The 23612-nt window shown below is 44.6% G+C and overlaps 1 protein-coding gene across 1 annotated transcript in view; it reads right to left on the reverse strand.

Moving 5' to 3' along the window:
- LOC122802137 (centrosomal protein of 295 kDa-like) overlaps positions 1–23612 on the reverse strand; it is a 1720043-nt gene that overhangs the window by 590311 nt on the left and 1106120 nt on the right. The gene's annotated exons all lie outside the window — the stretch shown is intronic.

The following is a 23612-nucleotide window of genomic DNA, read 5'->3' on the forward strand; positions in this document are numbered from 1 at the left end:
CCCTTGTGAAGCATCTCAGTTAAGTATTGCAGAATCTGAGGAATATTGGGCATTGCTTTGCTTATTCCTTGTGATTGGTTCCAGGCACAGAATCTTTTCCTTTTGTCAGCATAAGATTTTCTAGTACTAGGCCTTCTAGCCTCCGAAATGACATCCATTACTGGTTTGCTGAGGGATGCCAAGGGTGAACTTAGTTGATTAGACATGCTGCAAGATTCAAAGTTTGGAGCTGAGTGTGCAGAATTTGGTAGTTCTGCTGAGACAGTAGGTAAGGTGTCACGGAGGAAGGTGTGACACATTGCACAGGAGTGGGTACCAGTGTTGGTGAGGCCAGTCTGGAGCAATAAGAATCATTCTGGGTTTGTCCTGCTTGACTTTTAGTAGCACTTTGGAGAGCAGAGGCAGAGGGGGAAAAGCATAGACTGATGGGTTTTTTCCAGCTGAATGATGGAGCATCCACTTTCCAAGCTTTTTTGTGACTGAAACCTGGAGCCTTTGGAATGCCTTGATTTGACCTGAGCGGCTCTCGAGGAGACTGGAAAGGACCAGTTCTTAGTAGGCCAGTGCCTACTAAATCTTGGAGGTTGCACTTGTAAGAAATCTTTCACAGTCTGCATAGATTTAGCTTTATCTTCCATCTTTTTTAACACTTCTTCAGCCTTATTACCAAAGAGACGGTCCTGTTGTAAAGGAGCATCCAACAATTTTGCTTTAACATGGTCAGGCAGTTTGCTCTTTGAGCCAAGCATGCCTTCTTAGCACACATCCAGTTACAGCAGCCCTGCAAGAGGCCTCCAATGAATTAAAACCACAGTGCTAAGTATGTTTTCCAAGTTGTTCAGCTGAATGCAATAAATCCTGCATTTCTTTATTTTCTAGACAGTCAGAGATTAACATCATTTTCTGTTTAAGTAGTCCCATGATATGCTGTTGATATTTAAGCATATGAACTTGACAGTTTAAAGCCCTGATTGCCAAGGTTGCAGATGTGTAAACCTTCTTACCCCATCTATCCAGCGCCCTGGAATCTCTATCAGAAGGGGTAGGATTTTTGGCAGTAGAGGCCTTAATGCCCTTGGGACCCTGAGAAATGGTTTCAGGATCAGCAATAGGTTTTTTGAAAAGGAATTTGTGGGAGTCAGGAACCCTGTAGTATCTGTCTGGCTTACAAGGAGCCGGAGGCAGAGAATAAGGAGTTATACTAGATTCTGAAAAAACATCAACAATGTCTAGAACAGGAGGTATAGCCAAAGGCCTATGCTGAGGAATTAGAAGAAAATCCCCAAGTCTCTTTTTAGATTCAGAGAAATACTGACTTTCTCAGTGGAAATGTTCCCTTAAGGCATGTAAAGTTTCCCCCAAAAAAAAATCCTCAGGGGGAGAGGCAGAAGGAATGGAATCCCCTGCATCAGAGTACTCATACATAGGAATAAACAAATCCTGTTCATTAGAAGAGTCAGAAGAAATAGAATCCTGTTCAGAAGATTCATAATCAATGTCTTGCCTAGGCCTCTTAGAAGGAGGAGGTTGGCTACCCCTAATCAGAGTAATTAAATCCTCAGCCATTTTGATCATGTTTTTAGGCATAGGGGCCTGTACATGTGGCCCAGGCGTCGGTTTTTTAGACATCGATTTAGATTTTGGCCTTAGTTTTGAAGATGGTGCCAGTCTAATATACAAATCTGTAGGCCTGAAAACACCCTCAGAAGCCGGTGCCTGCACAGCGGCTCCGGACCCATCTAAGGTAGAGACATCCGCGGGTTCCATAACTGAAGCATCTCACAGCATACCCGACTCCGAATGGGTCTCAGTAGAGGCCTGCGAATCAGAAGTAGCAGGTATCTGGGGCTGCAAAAGCGCCTCAATGAGTGCAGGTGAACTGGTGACTGGCTTAGGAGAAGCGTCATCATCGGTTTTGGACCACGACAGTCTATTTCTGTCTTTTTTCTTTGCGCTTTTTAGGTATTCCAGTGGTCGGATTGCTAACTGACGACATTTCTAGATAGTTAAATCTTGAGCCAAAATATTTAGAAGCAAAAATATACCAATGTTTAATAGTGCATTGATTAAATTTAGCACAAAACCGACAGCAAGGCACGTTGTGGTCAGGGCCTAGGCAAGGAATACAGTACAAATGAAAATCCTTATGAGGCATTTGCTTCCCACAACTAATGTAATTATTAACTTTTACTGACATCGGTAAGGAGCAAGAAAAAGTTTCCCCAAAGGGGTACTTAGCTTTTAGTTGAAGTCTTCGGTTCTGAAACTTGAAAACTAAAATTTCAGGAGTCGGCCGACCGGCACTTGCATACTGCTTCTGCATCGGGCACCGCGCAGCAAGAAAGACTGATGTAATGGTGTCGGCTGCATGTTTTATAACCCTGATGACCTGACGTCATGGAAGAAGGGACAGCAACCGACGCAGAACCCAAGACTTTGTTAATCAGGCCGACTCAGGGCAACCTGCCTGCAGATTACCCTAATGTAATGACTGCAACAGTGAAACATGAAGAACATGTCAGAGTCAAGGATGTTAGGACCCTCGGATCCAACTGTTCAACTCTCAGGGCTATCAGAGCCAAGGAATCAGAAACCGTAGGTCAAATCAGAGAAGGAGCATGTACAGGTTGGAAGGCAGACTTACAGCTCACAGATCCAATGGGAAATGCAGATGGCAGAATCCCCATCTGGATCTGTGTTCTGAGGAATTTCCTCATCCTTCTATCCACCTGAGACTCAAAAACTCTGGGAGGACCTAATAGAAGAGGAAGTGGATGGTGGCCTTGACAACTTTTTCGGGATTCCCTGGAGGAATGGGAGACCTCAATCTACGAGATACTGGCTCCAGAGAAAATCTCGGAGAATGGAGCCGAGGATACCTGGTAACTACAAGTATCAGGATCAAAAGCTTTCGGATCCGAGGTCTTGGGTACCTTCACAGGAGGCTGACAGGAAGGTGTTGACTGAAGCGACTCGGACGAAGAGCATTTCCTATGCTCTTTAACCACTTTAGACTTCTGAGAGGGGGTTTCAGACCCTGATGAAGATGTACCAGTAGAAGAAGCCGAAGCTGGAAGATATCCTTTGAGAATTAATTTGTTCCTGTGATCACTTATTGCCCTGGCACTGAAGGCAGCACAAATGGAGCAGGAGGTGTCTAGTTGTGCCGGCCCCAAACAGTATACGCACTCCCTGTGGGCATCAAAGTAAAGTTGCGAACCTTCTGCCCACAGGAAGTGTTCTTTTAAATCTAGTAGGCTTAACAGCCATGCTGGAAATAAAAGCTTGAATGACAACAGCTCAACTAAATATACTGCACAAGCCAAGAACAAATATAATAAACAGAACTGTATTACTATTATTATTTATTTATTAGTAGTATTTTTTTTTTTGGAAAAGAAGAGCTACCAACTATGGTAGTTAAAGAGTACCTCAAAAGGAGGAAGAGAAGGAAATGACTACCAAATCTTGGGATAAAAGTTCACCATATAATAGAAAAGTAGGAGACGGAGGTAGTACACACTAGAAATTAGGTAACAGAAAATTCAAAGTTTTAACAATAAACTAACAAAAAATACAAACCCAAGCTCAGCACGTGTTACTATACACACAGATAGAGCTTTGCTAAGATGTGTTACACCATCTGGAAGCTATAAAACCATTTCAAAACTCCACCCTTCCAGGGTAGCAATTAGTTCACCCCTAAGGACAATACAGTAGGGCTCCTAGTCCTGGTTTTCACAGACATTTTGTCTCTGGCTGCAATCAGAACTGTAAGATACAATCTTTATGGCCTAAACCAGGTAATTTAATTGCAAAGTATTTTTCAAAGTTTGCTGGACTGATATTAAACTCTTCTCTTCCAGTACCCTCTATTATAATATATTAATTTCAACAGGTACAATACAATCTAACATACAGGTGTATTTCTTTTTTGTCCAGCAGGACCCACTGCTGCTACATTTTTAACACAAACAGCTTTACAAATACATTTTCAACACAAGCACCTGTACAAATCAGTTTGATATACACGACACAATTTTTTTTTTTTTTTTTTTTTACAAAACTCCAGCTAGCTATGTTGGCATATGATACACATCTACTATCCTACTTCCCCTGGCATAGCTGGCAATACCTCACATCATCACATCTCCCCCACCTTCAGTACTCAAGCTAGTTTCTCAAGTGACCCTGGAGAAATGTTGCTTGGGAGGAATGAGCCCATCTTGGAATACATTAACCCATGTCCGGTCTTGAAAATTCATCTGCACTGGCATTGCTGACCTCACTACAGTACTGCACTTGGTGGGTGCATCCAGGTTTCCCAGTGAACATGTCCCCACACTTCTGTAATAATGCTCGGATTTTTCAAACCTGGTTAGGGCATAGCTGCTGGGACATTGCTACCCCTTCCACGACGATTGTCAGTCCGAACCTCACTGAAGAGGTCAAGTCACCAGATCCCCCCACAGTGGTCTGCACTCTTGTGGGAAGAGAGGCTGGACTCTGCCCTTCTGAGCTGGGAATTTCTGGTTAAAGGTTTATAGTGCCTGCATATTTGAACTGTTTCTTACTGAAATTGGTACACCTTGTTTGCTGTAGCATAAACTAGATCCAGGCCTGCTGAATCTAGCTTTGTTTGTATGCTTGTTGTTTGTTTGCTTATTTCCCTGGAACGCTAATTCCATCTAAAACATGGCTTCTCAGCGCTTCTGTGGATCCCTAGTGATATCTGCATTGCTTACTGTACTCCTTTCCTTGTTTCACTTGAAAGAAAGTTACCGTTTGTCGTTTTTGCATTTAAGTTACCTGTAACACACTGCACTTAAGTTACCTGGCACTTGCTCACTAAAGCAATTATATAAGTCAGCACTAAAAATTAAAAGCACTACACCCTCACTCCCCATTGGCCCTTGTTTTCAATTATAAAGGAATTCCCAATATTATTCTAGCATGTCCAAAGGTCAGTTGTCAATCTCCTCTCCGGTCCAGCTGGTGAATCTGGGAACCTTGAGGCAATGTTACAACTGCCTCATGTACACAGACAACCCTCTCCTCCTCCCAACAAATTCCAACACATGTGAGAGATGCAACCATATAGCCAAACTGGAGGCTAAGCTCTCTCAACTCATAACCAGTCAGGAGGAGAAGGAAACCACACTCACTACAATTCCAGTCTCACATAGACCTACCATGACAGCAAACCAAACACATAATCACACAAAAAAACATACTCGGAGGCTCTAAATAAAGATCTGCCTAAGCAGCAGAGACCTCCAAAGCAGACGCCCAAGCAACCGCTACCCAAAACAAAACACGTGCAACACATATCTCACAAAGCCAGTGTGCCGAACAGTCACAGCCCTTAAGGCTAAACAACACACCTGATACACTTGTAATAGGTGACTCTATCGTCAGGCACACTGACGTCCCGCTCACCAGGCTGAACAAGGAGAAGGTCTGCCTGTCAGGTGCTAGGATCCGCCACATAACACAAGCACTCAGGTCACTCCAAGGCAAGTACAAATATGACTCAGTCACTGTCCATGCTGGTGTGAATGACCTGAGACGTACCTCCCTGGACTACATGAAAAGAGACATAGAGAAGCTCTCTGAGCATGTAGCCCAGGCCGGTATGACCCTGACCTTGAGTAGCATCTTACCCTCACCAATAATGATGCCACAATATGAAGACAAGATGATCAATTTCAACAATTGGCTTAAGTACTGGTGTCATTCAAAGGGGATCCAATGCCTGTCAGCCTGGGATGATATGCTCGACAAGCCACGATGCTTCGCTAGGGACGGCTTGCACCTGTCACCCCTGAGCTTTCGGATATTGGCAAAGGCTCTTGCTACCCCCATAGTGCCTTTTTTAGGCAAGGGTCAAAAGACAAACCCACCTCCATAGGTATCACAAGGGATAAGAAACTAAGAGTAATGCTACTCAACGCCAGAAGTCTAAACCTCAAGATGCACGCACTCGAAACTCTCCTTAGCATGGAGAACACAGATATCTGTGCAGTAACAGAAACCTGGTTCAAGGCTCCCGAGAGCACCCCAGCACTACCAGGTTATACCTCATACCATGCTTTTCGGCCCCAAAACTTGGACCGAACCACAAAAGGAGGGGGAGTATAGATATTCATCAAAGATACCCACACCTCCAGGTTGGTGGCAAAGCATGAAGCATCAGAGACTATCCATGTGCAACTAACAGTGAGTAAAACTGCCTTCCAGTTTATAGCCTGCTGCAGACCACCCTCCCAAACCCAGGAACCCCACTCGGCCTTCTTAAGAACACTGGAAAATATGAAGGTCTCTCCAAACACCATTATATTGGGCGACTTCAACTACCCAAACATAGACTGGGAGCATTACTCTAGCTCCAACACCCTAGCCCAAAGGTTCCTAGAATTCATAAACTCAAATGCTATGGAACAACTTGTTACCACTCCCACAAGAGGGGAAAACATACTGATCATCACCAACATGGGGACTCTATGCTCCAGACCAGAAGTGTATCCCTCACTGGTAAGATCAGACCATAAACTGATCTCACTGGATATTCACATCCCGACCCCACCCCCTGCCCTGAAAACCACAGTGAAAAACTTCTCTAAAGCAAATTTCACACTCCTCAAAACCGAGGTGGAATCCTTCAAAGCCCCCGGGCCTGTGGAAAATACGGCCCAGACCGCAGAATCCTTTATAAATGCATTCTATGAACACCTTCACGAATGCATGGATCATGCAATCCCAAATAAAACCAAGACCCAATCCTCCAAAGGCAGACGTCCTGTCTGGTGGACCCCAGCCATAAACTATACAATAGAAGGAGGAAGTTACTACATGATACAGCAAAATCCCAAAAAGGGAAGGCATCTCTGATTAGTATTAGCAAAAAACTAAGGGCACTCATAAAATCTTCTAAGGCCAGCTTCGAGAGAAAAATTGCACAGGACACTAAGGATAATCACAAGGCTTTCTTTAGTTATGTTAGGAACCTGGGTGGGAATTCCCAGATATGCTCAGAATTAGTCCAAAATGACAAAAAATACACCGAACCCACAGACATTGCCAACATCCTAGCAGAAAGATTCAGCGCAAACTCCCCCCCCCCACCAAAAGGGCAAATATCTATCCCAGCAGAGTGCTGCCCCCCTGACATCTCAGATGCTCAGGTAAGAGCCGCCCTCTCCAAAGCAAAAAACATAGCATCAATGGGACCAGACGGTGTCCCGGGCTGCGTCCTACATGAACTCCAAGAAGAGCTAAACCCAAACATCAAACTACTGTTCAATCTCAACCTTACTACAGGATATGTACCCAAAGAGTGGCGTACAGCAACAGTGGTCCCTCTCCACAAAGGTGGTGCCTCAACGGACCCTGGAAACTATCGCCTCATAAGCCTGACTAGCTTGGTCTGCAAAGCTATGGAAAGGATCATCATGGACCTCATAAATAAAGATATTGGGGACCTACAGACACTGGATCCTACCCAGTTCGGTTTTGTTAAGGGCAGATCCTGCCTCTTAAACCTGGTCGAATTCTTTGAAACAGTCACCAAGGCCATTGACGAAGGGAAGGTGGTCCACGCAGCCTACCTGGACCTCGCAAAAGCCTTCGATACAATACCCCACTCGGGAATTATAGATAAGCTCACCAGCTTAAATATAAACCCCTACGTCACTAGATGGGTTGCAAACTGGCTGAAGGACAGAACCCACATGGTTAGAATTGCTGGAGCCATGTCAGACTCCAAACCAGTTACAAGTGGCGTCCCACAAGGCTCAGTCCTGGGACCTCTCTTGTTCGGTATATATTTCTCGGAGGTACAGACCAACACAGAAGGACTGTGGCTGACCAAGTTTGCAGATGACTGCAAACTGGGCGCCATAATCGACTCTCCAGCTGACACAAGCATTCTCCAAAAGGGTCTCATAGAAACAGACAACTGGTGCCAGGGCCATGGCCTCAAGCTAAATGCCAAAAAGTGTATAGTCATCCCCTTTGGCAAAAACAAAGTGCCCACAAATTACCACATAGGTCGTAATCCATTAAGTACAGAAGAAGTAATTAGGGACCTGGGGACCCAAGTTGATAGCAATCTCTCATTTGACAACCACGTGGCCAAAGTAGTTAGAAAAACATTTTATATAGCCCACCTAATCATGAAGGGATTCACATCTAGATTAGGGGAGGTCATCGTGCCTCTTTGCTCATCCCTCATCAGGCCCATAATCGAGTACAATGCCCCTTTTGGGATGTACCTTACCAAACACCTGCAGCAACTGGAAAGACCCCAAAAGTACCTCACCAAGAGGATCAAAGGGCTCAAACAGACGCCATATGTTGCCCGGTTAAAGAAACTCCAGCTCTACTCAGTGGCATACCGCCTGCTCAGAGGCGACCTGTGCCTGACGTATAAAGCCATGTCCAACCCGGAATTAAGGGACATGCTGCACCTTAAAAAATCCAAATCCCATCGAGCTACACGCTCGAGAGACTTGAACCTTAGCAATGAAATAAATAGGACATGCTGGAGGGACAGATTCATAACCCAGAGGCTCCCTTCACTCTGGAATAAAATCCCAGTCCAGGTTAGGCAGAGTCCCTCATTGATTCTCTTCAAGAGGAATCTTGATGAGTGGATGGGAGATTGTAGGTTTACCCCGGGTATCACTTCTGTGTCACTGTTAGACAGAGGCACAGTATACTAACCTCGAAAAAGGGCATAGCAAAATTAATTTAAAATGGGTGGCGAAAGCCAAACATACTCTGGATAAGCTTATAAATGCCCTAGGGCAGATAGCCTAGTATGAACCTATGAACTCCTCCTGCCATCCACTGCAAATACTCAGCACCAAGGGCCTCAATGTCATCATACGGCTTTCATCATGTTAACATAGTACAATTTGTGCCCCTGCCTCCTGCTAAGCAGGTTTACCATGTAGTTATCATCACTGACCTGCCTTACCACTTCTAAGGGTCCCTCACAAGTTGCCTGCAGCTCATCGTGCCTGACAGGAATGAGCACCAAAACCTGCTGACCCACAGCATATTCTTGGGCTTGAGCATTCTTGTCATACCAGAACCTTTTCTGCTGTAGGGCTCCTGCTAGGCTCTTCTGGACCAAGCCCATGAGCTCCTTAAGCCTGGCCCTGAGGTTTAAGACATATGCCACAATAGATTGCTTGTGGGATTCACACTCACCCTCCCACTCATCATGAATCAAATCTAAAGGCGCCGTAGCTTTATGCCCATACAACAATTCAAAGTGTGAAAAACCTGTGGATTCCTGGGGTACCTCTCTGTACGCAAACAGCAGATTGGGCAAATATTTCTCCCACTCTCTCTTAAAGTGGTCTGCAAATGCCAGCAGCATGGTCTTTAGTGTAGAGTTTAACCTCTACACAAGACCACTAGTGTCTGGGGTGGTCTTTAAGTGCTTCAACCTACAGTGCTCCCGCAGACAAGCCAGCATGTCTGACATGAAATCGGCACCTTTTTCAGTCAGTATTTCTCTTGGGAAAACTACCCAGCTAAAAATCTGTAACAAAGCATTTGCCACCTTCTCTGCCTCAATGGAGGACACAGCAACCACCTCAGGCTATCTAGTAGTATAATCTACTACCACCAGGACATACTTCTTCCCTGTGGAACTGTGCTCAGCAACCCCACAATATTCATAGCTACCCTCTAAAATGGCCCCTCAATACCAGGCAAAGGCATCAAAGGAGCTTTGACCTTGTCTCCTGCCTTGCCTACTTTTTGACACTGCTCACAGGTCCTGCAGTACCCTGTTAAATCCCTTGCAATCCCAGACCAATAAAAGTTCTGCATAATATGTCTCTCGGTATACGTTATGCCAATATGACCTGCAAAAGGTATGTCATGGGCTATGGCTAGAAGTGCCAGACAGTAGGCTCTGGGCACTACCAACTGCTGTATTACCTCACCCTCTATCCCTCCCTCCCTTGGGGATCCACTCTCTATAAACTAGCCCTTTATTCCAGTATAAAGACACCACTTTACCTTGAAGATCAGATGCCTTACTAGCTACCTCTTAGTGTAGAGTCTGAGAACTGAGCCTGTCTCAGCTCTACCTTTGTGACCCTTCCCAGCTCCCCTTCCACAGAAGTTTGGTATCCTCTGACAGAGGTGCCTCACTGTCACCCTAGGTACTACCACTCACCTCTGCACTTCCAGTCACTCTGTCTAAGGAACATCAGTACCTACCAGCAGCTGTGGCTCACCTTCAGGATCTCTGCTACAGGGAAGTCCCCTCCCTAAAATAGCCACCTCACCAACTCTGGCTTCATGTGTGGGTTCTAGTCTGGGTCTCCCCAGGCTACCAGACCTACATGCCTGTCTCCAAGCCTGACTGCGTGTAACTGCATGCACACAAGGCAGTGCATTATCAAAATCATTCCCTATCAGGACATCTGCAGGGATATCCTCAAACACACCTACTTGGCTGACTTCCTTTTCCACCATCCCAGTCAAGGTAAACCCTGGCCAAAGGCATTTGGAATGGGCTCCCTCCTAAAACTCTGACTGGAGTGGACAGCCCAAGCAAGTACTGCTCCTCTTTAACCACTGCAGGCTTCACAATAGTTATGTCAGAGGCTGTCTTGTCTGGGGCTGGGGCCCTTATTCCAATGACGGCAATCTATCAGTAAAACAAGAAATTTATCTGGTTTACATGGTATTGATTCAGCCACATCCAGTTCCTTTCATGTCCACAGAGACATTAAGTCTACCATCTCACTTGTGGGAGTGGCCTCAAAAAGTAGCTGAGCCAGAGGAGAAGGGCTCAAGAAACACGGATTCATCTTGAGAGGGAGCTTTGGAAGACCAACTCCCTTTCTGTCTTAAAAGTTAGAGAACTTCCTCGAATTAAATATCTTCAAGTGGTGATCTGTGGAAACTCTTCACTTCATCAAAATATGTGTCTTCGGTAAGAGACAACTGTGGGGAGACAAACTGCCTGCTGTTGGCCATATACTTGTCAGGTACATCACAGGTGGGATGCTCCAGAGAAGATACAAACGAGTGAGTAGAGTCCTGAATGTGGACTGTTTTGAGGATCAACTGAACCAGTTGTCCTGTGGGATGGGAACAGCAAGATCATGACCCAGGGCTGGGCAGAGCCGAAAGAGTATGGGAGGGTCTGCTCACCAGAAAAGGAGTGTGCTCTCCTGACCACCTTGAATGCAGGCACAAAGAAGGGAGTCCTAAACCACCCCAGTGGAAGCTGAGATATCCAAACTAGATGAGTCTTGGTATCCAACCCAGCTGTGCTCCAAGGCCAATATCAGAGCAGAGTTATCTAATGCCAAAGCTCCAAGGGGAAGAGATGGCTCAAACAATTTCAAAGTTGATCCCCTACCTCCGATCTGACATAGACTCAGAGAACCCTCCAGATCCAAGGTGCTAGCAACTGGATGGATGTCGCCGGAGTAGATGATGACCAAGTCTTTAGATACAGCGAGGACAATCATTGGGTGATGTTCAGATTCAACGTCCCCAAACAGATCGGAGTAGGACTGGCCACTGGAAGGGGTGAAGGATCAAAGCTCACAGGTCTGACAAGGGTCAGAGCTAGGAGAACCCCCAACTAAATTTGAGTACTGAGAAACTTAATCATACTGTCCACATCTGCTTCTGTAAGGCTTCTGGTAGACCAGACTGATCTGATGAAGGAAGAAGTCGAAGACTGGAAGATCTCTGTACTGGTCTCTCCTGTAAGACGAGGATCACAGTCTAGAGGGAAACTGGCTCCACAGAGAAATCTGGCTCCAAAGCTGTAGTTTGAGGCCCTATCACTATTGGATCTGATGAAGGTGTTGGCTCCAAACATGTGCTTGGGGTGGTGGAGCAGGAGCAGATGGGGGCTAGAAGCAGATTTTTTTAGGAATGGCCAGGGTTCTAGGCCTGACACAATCAGTCAGTCTGAGAGAAATGGTAGTCGGATGAGAAGACGTCATTTTTTGTCTAGATTCGATAGTGCGAAAAGCCTCCTCATAAGACAGTGCCTGCGTCACGACTCCGGACCCAACCGAGGCACAGACAGCCAAAGGCTCAGAAGACTAGGAAGATTTCTGCAGCATACCGGACTTCAAAGGGGTCTTGGTAGAGGCCTGCATAGATACTGAATCGTGCATCAGGGGCTGCAAAAGCGCATCAATGAATTCCGGAGAACTGACCCGCTTAGCGGTAGCGTCGTCGGAATGCTTAGCCTTGTGTGGTCTGTTTCTATCTTTATCTCTGCAATTTTTCAGAATGCCCACAGACTGTTGGCTGACGGATGCCATATCAAAATGCGAAGAAGGAACACGAAAATAACTGTCTGCAATAAGAGCTCTACGGCGAATGGTTCTCGCATTAAAGAGGGCACAGAACAGGCAATGGTGGATGTTGTGGTCTGGGCCTAAAGAAGTGACGCAGTAAGAATGGAAGTCTTGGTGTGGGATCTGCTTTCCACAGGCGAGACAACTGTTAACTTTTTCAGACATCAGTTAGTGCAAGAAAAAAGGGTCCCCAATGTGGTACTTAGCTTTAGACGTTTTCAAATGAAATTCAAACTCTGGTAGTGACCGACAGGCACTTGTTCAAACTGCTTCTGCTACAGGCTCCACGGCAAGAAAGACTGATGCAATGACGTTGGGCTGCCTTGCTTTATAGCACTGACGACCTGACATCAGACTACAGGCGAATGCAGCCGATGCAGAAAAACATTCACTCTGGTATTCGGCCGGCCGAGGGCTACCACAGCAGGGATAATCCACAGGTGATGACTGCAACAGTGAAACATGAAGAATATCTTTGAATGATCTTTTTGACCTGAATTGTTTGAATCCAAGACAAAGGAAGAGAAGCTATTTGAGTGATCGTTTTGAACAGAGCACTGATGAATTCCAGACTCAGAGTTGGACTGAGTTGAGATCTGTTGTAATTGACAGAAATCCCAAATGAGAGCACAGCTGGAGTAAGTACCCCCATGCTTGAATTAGTTGATGCTTGGCTGGAGTGGTCAAGAGGCAGTTGTCCAGACATGGAAATACTCGGAATCCCTGCAGTCTCACTTGAGCTGCAACTACTGCCATGCACTTGGTAAACACGCTGGGGCTGTGGTGAGACTAAAGGCCAGTGTTCTGAATTGGTAATAACGGACTCCCAGATGGAAGGGTAGATATCTTATGGATTATCTGTTCATTTTTATGTGACAGTATGCACCCTGAAGATCTATCAAGTATATCCAGTTATCCTTGTGCAGAAAAGGCAGAATGGACTGAACTGTGACCATACAAAACTTTGTATATTGAACCGACTGATTTAGTTTGTGGATATCCAAGACTGGTCTCTAGTCCCTTGACTTTTTGGCATTAAAAAGAATTTTGAATAACTTTCAGATTCTATGTGGTCTGGGGGGGGGTCTCTTGAATGACTCGTTTTGTAGCAGCTTGTTTATTTCTAGTACTCCTGCTTTCCAATGACAGGGTGGAACATCGCAGAATTTGTTTGATATTAGTGGAGATGAATGGAAAAATTTTATTGTACAACCTCTGGACATTATCCTCTACACCCATGAATCTTTTGTAATTTCTAGCCAGGCTCTCTGGCGCAGGGATAAATGACTGAATGCTTCCAGAGATGGACAGTTGGGTCTTCTTTCAGAAGCACTGACAGGATCTGTCAAAAAAGGTATCCCTGGTTCCCTCTTCATGTGGACCACCTCTGCCGCAGGGACGGGGTCTTCCATTTGAGTTCCCCCTTCTGCCCCTGGAGGAACTGTCTCCATGAGGATCTTGGAAGGGACCCTGGGATTTTTTGAACCACAGTTTACATCTGCCTCATTGTTTCCTAGAAAAGGTCCATTTAAGAGTTTAAAGATTATACTCCCACAGCTAACAGGTTTTCTCTTCCTGCTCACACCTAGAGTGTGTGCCTAACTGTGGGGCCAAATATGGAGGTTCCATCAAAGACGGCATTGACAAAAGATGATATGAAGGGTTCTACAAAATCATGTAAACGCATCCAGACATGTCGTCTGATGGGAATGCCTGAACCTACCTCCTAGGAGGTACCTTCAGCCTCATGGGAGATCAGCTTCATGAACAAGTTTGAAATAGACTGAAAGGTAGCCAACTGCAAGGAAATAGTATTCTCTGCCTCAGAGGATATGGTCCCAGAGATGGATTTGGAAAGTTCTTAGATCAAATCCCGCTGGAGTCTCATAAAATGTGCCAAATAATTCAGCGACCCAAGGGTGAAGATCACAGAAGTACAGACATGCTTCTCAAACCTGTCAAGCACTCTAGCCCTCTGACAGGGGTCTGGACAGAGGAAATTTGTTCCGCTAGTTCATTTTTAGTGACAGCTGCTATGACCATGGCATCAAAGGACACTACTTTACTCCAGTGTGGTCTATCCCCAGGTGGTGCCAGGATACTGTCTGGTCTTTTAGGGATCAGCTTAGTTGTGTATAGTTCCTTTCACGCCTGTCGAAAAACTAATTCTATGAGCTCATCAGCAGCTGGAGTCACCCAGAAGGTAGACAGGCCAGCTCTAAGGGCCTCCAGGAACACTGACTCCTCTTGGTAAGGATTATCAGAGGACCAACAAAGTACAGTTGTGTGCACTTACCATAAATGTAGATGTTTGAGTGTATTCATTGTTGCAGTCATCACATTTGGATTATCTGCTTGCAGTAGCCCTCAGTTGGGCTGATTAACAAAGTCTAGGGTCCGGGGTCGGCTGTTGTCTCTTCTTCCGTGACGTCAGGTAGTCAGGGGTATAAAACATGCAGCCAACGCCATTACATCAGTTTTTCTTGCCTCAGATGTCAGGTGCCCCCTTAATGGGAAGCAATAAAAAAAAAGTAAAAAAAAAAAAAAAATATATATATATATATATCTATATGGGTCTAGGACACAGGCTCAACTAGCATATGTCCAAATCACAAAACATCAAACACACATACACGAAAGCACTTAACATCGAAAAGCACTTCCGTGTATGTGTAGTTCAAAAAAAAAAATCTACGTTTCTGCAGGGCACCCCCACACTCCGAGATCGCACTACAATGGGGAAAAGGGAATTTTCCCTTACCCGCACTGTAGTCAGATCTACAAAACAGGCACACATACACGGAAGCACTTGTCGATGTTAAGCACTTTCGTGTATGTGTGTTCGATGTTTTGTGGTTTGGACACATGCTAGTCAAGCATGTGTCCGGATCCCATATATATATAAAGGTTATACTTCGAGAGAAAAAAAAAAAAAAAAAAAGCAAATACACCAAAAAGCTTTTAAGCATAGTAAAGGAGAGTAGAGGTATAGCCAAAAAGTCAGGGGGCTGGAGGGAGGGTAACCAGGACAGCAACAGTGAATACACTCTAACATCTACATTTATGATGTGTACACAACTGTATTATGTTCTTCGTGTTTCACTGCTGCAGTCATCACATCTGGGTAGATTCCCAAAGCTAAGGATGGGAGGAGGAATTTAGATAGCATTAGAACAAGCTATAAGGCCCTGCAAGACTGCAGTGGCAAAGCCAGCTCTGGATTTAAAGAAAATTGGCAAATGGTAATGCTTGGTGAAAGTATGTACAGAACTCCAGGTAGCAGCTTCTAGGATGTCCCTCATAGGGACACCTCTGAGAAAGGCTGTAAAGGTAGATGCAGCCCTGGATGAATGGGGTCTGATCCCCTGTGGGATAGGGTTTCCATGGTGCTTATAGCAGAAATGAATGCAATGGCCTATCCATTTAGAAATGGTTTGCTTTGAAATAGCCTTCCCCCCTCTGCCCCTGCAGCAAATGCCACCAGCAGCTGTTCAGATTTCCTTTGAGGTTTAGTCCTGTCCAAGTAAAATCTAAGTTGTCTGTGCACATCTAAAGAGTGCAGTATCCATTTCCCTTTGTTCTGTGGATTAGGAAAAGAGGTTGGCAAATGAATGGGCTGATTAAGAGCCACACTGGATACCACCTTGGGCATGAAGGAGAGATTGGTTCTGAGGGACACCCTGTCCGCATGAAAGATGATGAAAGGCTCCACTACCATAAGGACCTGTAATTCAGATACCCTTCTTGCTTAAGTGATTGATAAAATGAAGGCTGTTTTCCAAGAAAGGAATTTTAAATCTGCACTTGCAGCTGGCTCGAAAGGAAGAAGAGGGAGTTTCTCCAATACAAAGTTAAGGTCTCAGGCTAGAGTTGGGGCTCTCCTGGGTGGTCTTACGTTTGTTGGCCCCTCTGAGGAACTGCTTGAGCAGTGGATGAGAGAAGAGGGGTGGTTCTGTGTTATAATGATCTGAAATGGCTGAGGCGTGAATTTTGATATCGGAAAAAGAAAGGCCCTTGTGAGACATCTCAGTTAAGTATTGCAGAATCTGAGGTAAGCTGGGCACTGCTGTGCCCATCCCTTGAGACTGGTTCCAGTCACAGAATCTTTCACATTTTTCAGCATAAGATTTTCTACTATTAGGCCTCCTTGCCTCTAAAATGATATCCAGCACTTGTTTACTGAGGGATGGTAAAGGTGAGATTAGGTAATTAGCCAGGCTGCTAGGTTCAGGGTTTGAAGCTGAGGGTGCAGAATTTGGTTCTCCTGCTGTGACAACAGGATAGGGGTCTGCGCCGGGTGCCATGGAGCCAACAGTGACACACTGTGCAAGAGGGGGTACCAGTGTTGGTGTGGCCAGTCTGGTGCAATCAATATCGTCCTTGGTTTGTCCTGCTGATCTTTAGTAGTACTTTGGAGAGGAGAGGCAGACAAAGGCGGCATAAACTGCAGCTGGAGGACATAGCATCCAATTTCCAAGCTTGTTTGTGGGGAGTCCTTGAGCAAAATTTGTCCAATTGTTAGTTCTGGGGGGAGGCAAACAGGTCTATATCTGGGCTCCCCATTTGTTTGTCAACATGTTGAAAGTCTTTGGTTCCAGTTTCCACTCGTGTGGGTACATGAGGTTTCTGCTTAGTCCGAGTGTATTTAGTTTTCCTGGCAGGAAGTGAGCCTGTAGATGATTTCGACTTCCTTACTTTGTTTTTTTTGCTGTTTGGTCTTGACACTGATGATTACTACTAAGTACACTAAGATGTATGGACTTTGAACGCATTATTCATTTTCGATAGCCAAAACTCCGAGTGACTGGTGGCATTGACTACAGTTTTCCTGTTCTTCTTGGGTCTTTGCGAGCCTGTAGATGTACTTGGTAGCTCAAGGCTGTGTTCCACAGTGCCATGGCTAGTCTGCAGAGGGGGTAAGAATGGGTACCCCCCCTGCTTGTTTACGTACCACATAACAGTGGTGTTGTCCGTCTTTACCATTAATTGTCCTGGAAAAATGTGGTCCTTGAAGGCTGTCCGAGCATTCTGTACAGCTAACATTTATTTTTGATTGATATGCAGGTACATTTGACTTGGGTTCCATTTGCGCTGAATGCACTTCCCTGCCAGGTGAGCCCCCCCCATGCATAGTCTGATGCGTCTGTTGTCAGGGGTTGGGCGGCAGGGGGTAGAGTGAATGGTAGTCCCTTGTTTTGGTGGCAGGCTTCTGTCCACCAAAGGAACTCTAACCGTAGGCAAGGTATGGTAGGCGTCATTGCTTCTAGATCCTGAGAATGTTGACACCATCGGCTTTTTAGATACCACTGTAGTTTCCTCATATGCAATCTTGCATATGGAATTAGAAGAATATAGGAGGTCATGAACCCCAAGGATTGCAGTATAGCTTAAAGTAGGTTGTCAAATGAATTTGTTTCTCTGGTGTGAGGAAAGCCATCTGGGAAGTTGTTTTCAAGCTTGCTCCCAGGAATATAATTTGTTGACAGGGTACCAGGTGTGATTTCCTTTCATTTATGGTGTAACCCAGCCAAGTTAGCACCTTTTGTACAAAAGTCAGATGATTCAAAAGGATGTCCTGGCTTTCTGCCTGAAGTAGACAATCGTCCAGGTATGGGTATATTTGAATATTTTTTTGCCTGCAAAATGCAATGACTGCAGTTAGGCACTTTGTGAATACCCTGGGCGCAGTAGATAAGCCAAAGTGCGGTGCAGAGAACTGATAGTGCATGCAGACTGCTTTGAAGCGTAGGTATCTTCTGCAAGATTCCCTTATTGGGATGTGCAGGTAGGCTTCCTTTAAATCTACAAAAACACTCTCCTTCCTCCTCCAAATAATTATGAAACAACTCTGACCCAAATGAAACCACCGACTGTGGCACACACAGCACAATCAAATTTCTGTCTATGTTCAAGAAAAAACACCGACTGTGGTATACAAAAAGATAAACAGCAAAGCAAGGTTTCTATCTTTAGTCTAGCGCCTCGGTGTCTCCACCTTCAAGGAATAACAAACAGCAAGAAAATTTTACACACACACACACACACACCACATAATTAATTACAATCACTTGATAATTAAACAATGAACCTCCCCTTAAAGTAAACACTTCGTTTAATTCATTATTTAAACCATTAGGCACCAACGTTTTGTATTTTAAAATATAAATACTTTCCTTATATAACAACTTCTGTTTCAATATATTTTCATCATTATGTAAACATTCCACTCTTTCTAAAATTGTGCCTTGTAATAAAGTAATATCACTGTTATGCAACATTTTAAAATGTAAAGCAATTACTTTATCTTCCCTTCTGTTTCTAATATTCCTTAAATGCTCCATAAACCTGATATGTAATTCTCTCTTTGTCTTCCCTATGTAGTACAACTGACGTGGGCACTTCAGGGCGTATACAACTCCCTTACTTCTACATGAATAGGTCCCCCTGGGTTCAAATTTCCTTTATATCTAGTGTTGCCAACCAGGCATCTTTGCTTAGCATAGGAAGCAACTGGTGAAGAGTTAGCATCTTGAATTTTGGAATCGCCAAAAAAGTTTTTAAGGTAGACAGGTCCAGGATAGGACACCATGAGTTGTCTTTTCTGGGTACCAGGAAAAGTCTTGAGTAGAAACCTTGTCCCTTTTCCTCTTCTGGTACAGTTTGAATAGCCTTTATGCTTAAGAGAGAGAGAGAGTACTTGCTTTTGAGCCTCTGCCCACTGATTTGGGGGTAGATCTGGCCAACCGTTTGGGGTTGGTAACGTGTGGAAGTGAAATCTGTATCCTTGGGAAACTATATTTAAAACCCATTTGTCCTGGGTAATGAGTTCCCAGTTTTTTGCCTGCACAGCAATCTTTCCCCCCAAAGGGGCAGTCAGTTGAGAAGTGCTTGGAAGTTTTAAAGTTAAGTCATTCAGACAGTTTACCATAGGGGGGAGTTTTACTACTCCCAGATTTGGAAGTGGGAGCCCCCCATTGCTTAGTCCTGTGCGTACCCTGGGACTGAAGCCTGGGTGTTCTGCTGGATCTGTGTTTGGACTGAGAAGGCCTGGAAGAGGCAGGAAAGGACCAATTCTTAGAGGGCCAATGCCTACTAAATCTTGGAGGCTGTACTTGTAAGAAATCATTAACATTTTTCATAGATTTAGCTTTTTCCTCCATCTTTTTAAGAATAACTTCTGCCTCGTTACCAAACAGGCGGTCCTGATTTAAGGGAGCATACAGTAATTTAGCTTTAACATGATATGGCAAGGATTGCTCCTTAAGCCAAGCATGCTTTCTAAGTACAGACCCAGACCCAGTGACAGCAGCCCTGCAAGATGCCTCTAGTGAATCAAAACCACATTGCAAAGTATGTTTTCCAACCTGTTCAGCAGAATGCATTAAATCCTGTAAATTCTTACTTTCAGCACAATCAGGAATCAACATAATTTTCTGTTTAAGCAATCCAGTAATATGCTGCTGATACTTTAACATATGAAACCGGTAGTTTAAGGCCCTAATGGCCAAGGTTGCAGAAGTGTATACCTTCTTACCCCATCTATCCAGCGGCCTGGAGTCTCTATCAGAGGGGGTAGGATTTCTGGCAGTAGTAGCTTTAATGCCCTTGGGTCCCTGTGAAATGGTCTCAGGATCCGCAGTAGGATTTTTGAAAAGGAACTTGTAAGAGTCAGGAACCCTGTAATATCTATCAGGTTTTTCTGGGAGCAGGAGGTAAAGAGTCAGGGGTCAAGCTAGATTCCGAAAAGGCATCAACAACAATGTCTAGTACAGGAGAGATAGCTAAAGGCCTGTGCAGGGGTAGAAGTAAGAAATCCCTAAGCCTCTTTTTAGAATCAGAGTAATCCTGACTTTCCCAATGAAAATGCTCCCTAAGAGTATGCAAGGTTTCACCAAAAGAGAAATCCTCTAGGGTGGGGGGGTGGGGGGGGGGCAGAGGGAATACAGTCCTCAGCATCAGAATCCTCACAGGTAGATACGGGTAAATCCTGGTCATCAGAGGAAACAGAAATTTCAGAATCCTGGTCAGAAGTATCATAAGCAAAATCAGTCCTAGATCTCTTAGAGAGGGAAGGTTGGCTTCCCCTGATTAAAGTAATAAGGTCTTCAGCCAATCTTATCATTTGTTTTTTAGGTATAGAGGCATGACCATGAGGTCTGGGCATTGATTTTCTAGGCATGGTTAGAGGTTTAGGCCTTGAAGAAGAAGAAGATGGCGTCGGTTTGATATGCAAGTCAGTTGGCCTGAATACACCCTCAGAAGCCGGTGCCTGCACAGCGGCTCCGGACCTATCCAAGGTCGAGACATCTGCAGGTTCTACAGTTGAAGCATCTCGCGGCATACCGGACTCCAAATGGGTCTCAGTAGAGGCCTGCAAATCTGAAGTAGCAGGTATCAGGGGCTGCGAAAGTGCCTCACTGAGTACCGGCGAACTGGCGACTGGCTTAGGAGAAGCACCGTCGGCAGCTTTGGACCAAGGCGGCCTGTCTTTATCTTTGTGTTTTTTCAGAATGTCGGTAGTTGGATGGCTTACCGAAGACATATCTGGATAATTGAACCGAGCACCAAAATATTTAGAAGCGAAAATATACCGATGACGGATAGTTCGTTGTTTAAATAAGGCACAAAACCGACAGTGAGGTACGTCGTGGTCAGGGCCTAGACAAGGAATACAGTACGAATGGAAATCTTTATGGGGTATTTGCTTTCCACAAGAAATACAATTATTTACTTTTACTGACATAGGTTTAGAGAAAGAAAAAATTTCCTCAACAGGGTACTTCGCTTTAGTTGAAGACTTCGGTTCTGAAACTCGAAAACGAAAATTTCAGGAGTCGACTGACTGGCACTTGCTAACTGCTTCTGCTTCGGGCACCGCACGGCAAGAAAGACTGATGTAATGGCGTCGGCTGCATGTTTTATACCCCTGACTACCTAACGTCACGGAAGAAGAGAGCAACCGACGCAGGACCCAAGACTTTGTTAATCAGGCCGACCGAGGGCTACTGCATGCAGGTAACCCAAATGTGATGACTGCAACAGTGAAACACGAAGAAGATCCCCTTTGTTTTAAGAGCTGTAAGACGTCTCCAAAGGAAATGTCATCGGGTGGTGATCTGGGGAGACCCTTCCCCTTTATCAGTCAGTGTCCTCACAGACAGACTCTTGTGGAGAGTTTAAGTGCCTCCTTTTCCATTTCCTCTTCCGGTGAGCATCCGCGATGGGGTGCTCTGAGGAGGTATCAGAAGAAATAATGATACTCTGCTAGGCGGCCTGGAGACTGGTTCAAGCTGGCTGCCCCAGTGAACTGGATGACTGAGGCTCTGGATGCAAAACTGAATGGGATTCGGGAGGTGAAGTGGAGGAGGGTAGAGAAGTCTGAACTCTAAGAACAGAGAAGACTCTCTCCATTACCTTGTAGGGAGAGTGCCTGGAAGAAGCAGAAACTGAAGGATCTACAAGGCAGGCTTAAGGACCATCAGCTCCTGCCATCCCTCAAACTTTCTGAGAAGGGATTCAGAAATGGGCTGTCTAGCACCAAAACTCCGGGGGAAGAGATGGCTCCAACAACCTCAGAGTTGAATCCAGCACCCCAGAGCCAACGCCAACACTTTGGCTCAGAAGTACTCTGGGACGGAAATCTCAGACAGACCATCACAGTCAAGAATGCCAACATCTGAATCACAGGCAGAAGAATGTAAGGCTTTCGGATTGAACAGCTCTGAAATGAGGCATGGATTGGAGAAGGAGCTAAAAGAAGAGATGTAGTATTAATGTGGGTCTCCGGACCCAATGGGGTCAGAGCTGGAAGGACTTCCATTTTTATCTGCGCCATGAGGAACTTCCTCATCATCCTATCCATATCTGTTTTGGACAGGCTATTGAAAGACTGAAGGGATGAGGCCATAGACAAAGGGCTTGAATGGTGATGGGGAAACTGCTCCAAAAAGGAGATGGGAGTCTAGATGTAATCGGCTTCGACAGTAATTAAGAAGACAGGGTCTGAGGTGATATGTCAGATCTTGACCTTGGATCTGAACTACTCAGATCCAAATGTTTCATTTGTTTCAGAGGCAGCTCTAAGGACAGAGGAGAGATAGAAGCTGATGTTCATTCAGATCATCTCTTACGAGATTCCTTATAAAGAGATTCTCCTTTTTTCTCCAATCTTTTGAGGGTTCAAGTCCCAAAAGCCATAAATGAAGGTTTTAAAGGCAGCAACCCCCCCCCCCAAGTATTAGTTTATTTTTATGATCAATTAAAGTGAGGGAGTTAAATCCCTTGCAAATGTCACAGTCTAAATCCAAATGAGCTGGTCCTAGACCTTGGAATGTGCGTCTGAATTTGGTATTTTGTGGTAACACGTCACAAATTTTTTAAACCCTGAAGGCTTATCAGACATTTTTCTAGAGAAGAGATAGAAAGATTAAGGAAAGTTTTTTTTTTTTAAATACTGAAAAGAAAATACAAAAGTTACCAACAATGGTGAAAAAGGAAAGTAATAAGTGGGATAAAGGGACAGAATACCACCTATGGTAACAGAGAATACTCTGAGTAGGAGAATAAAGTTTATAATTTGAAATATAAAAGTGTTACAGGAGGTAAAGATAAAAGCTATAAAATGTATAATTATAATAACTATGCACAGAGTATTAACAGCTAAAGTCACAAAGTCTGAAAACTCCACTTGAAAGTTTGTGACCTACATCTGAACGCTGTGGTAGCAAATGATATCTAAGGCAGGTGAGATAACAAGGACATTGTACGTAAAGGGAGGAGCTTGAGAGGTGAATGTTCAACGATCTGGAAGAAGCATCCAAGTCAGATCTGAGGATCGTATCTGAACCCAACAGTTGCGTAATGAATGCAAATAACATCAGATCCATAAACTTACAAGTCAACACATTTTTTTCTTTCTTTCAGTTAGCTAAATCACGGCCTGTAGAGTGTACCAACTGCTTACAATATATATGCATTCAAATGTAATATCTTACTCTGTTAGTAGTCCTTGTCTTTTTTCACAACACATCACTTCATCACGAACTGGACATTTCTGCAAATTCATACTTTATGTTAAAAACATCTGTCTCACAAAGATGACTTAACTAGACAGATTATAAATGACAGATTCCTGTTTCCCTCTCTGGATCTAAATACTCTTTATATATCTTTGATAATTCATAGGTAGGTACTAGGCTATTGGCCCTAGGGCCTACATAAGCCTAGCCAAACTGTACCCTGGCTTTTGCCAGCCAA

Source organism: Protopterus annectens, chromosome 5.part0 (genome assembly GCF_019279795.1).
Source record: "Protopterus annectens isolate FY-2018-M chromosome 5.part0, PAN1.0, whole genome shotgun sequence".
NCBI lineage: Eukaryota > Metazoa > Chordata > Ceratodontiformes > Protopteridae > Protopterus > Protopterus annectens.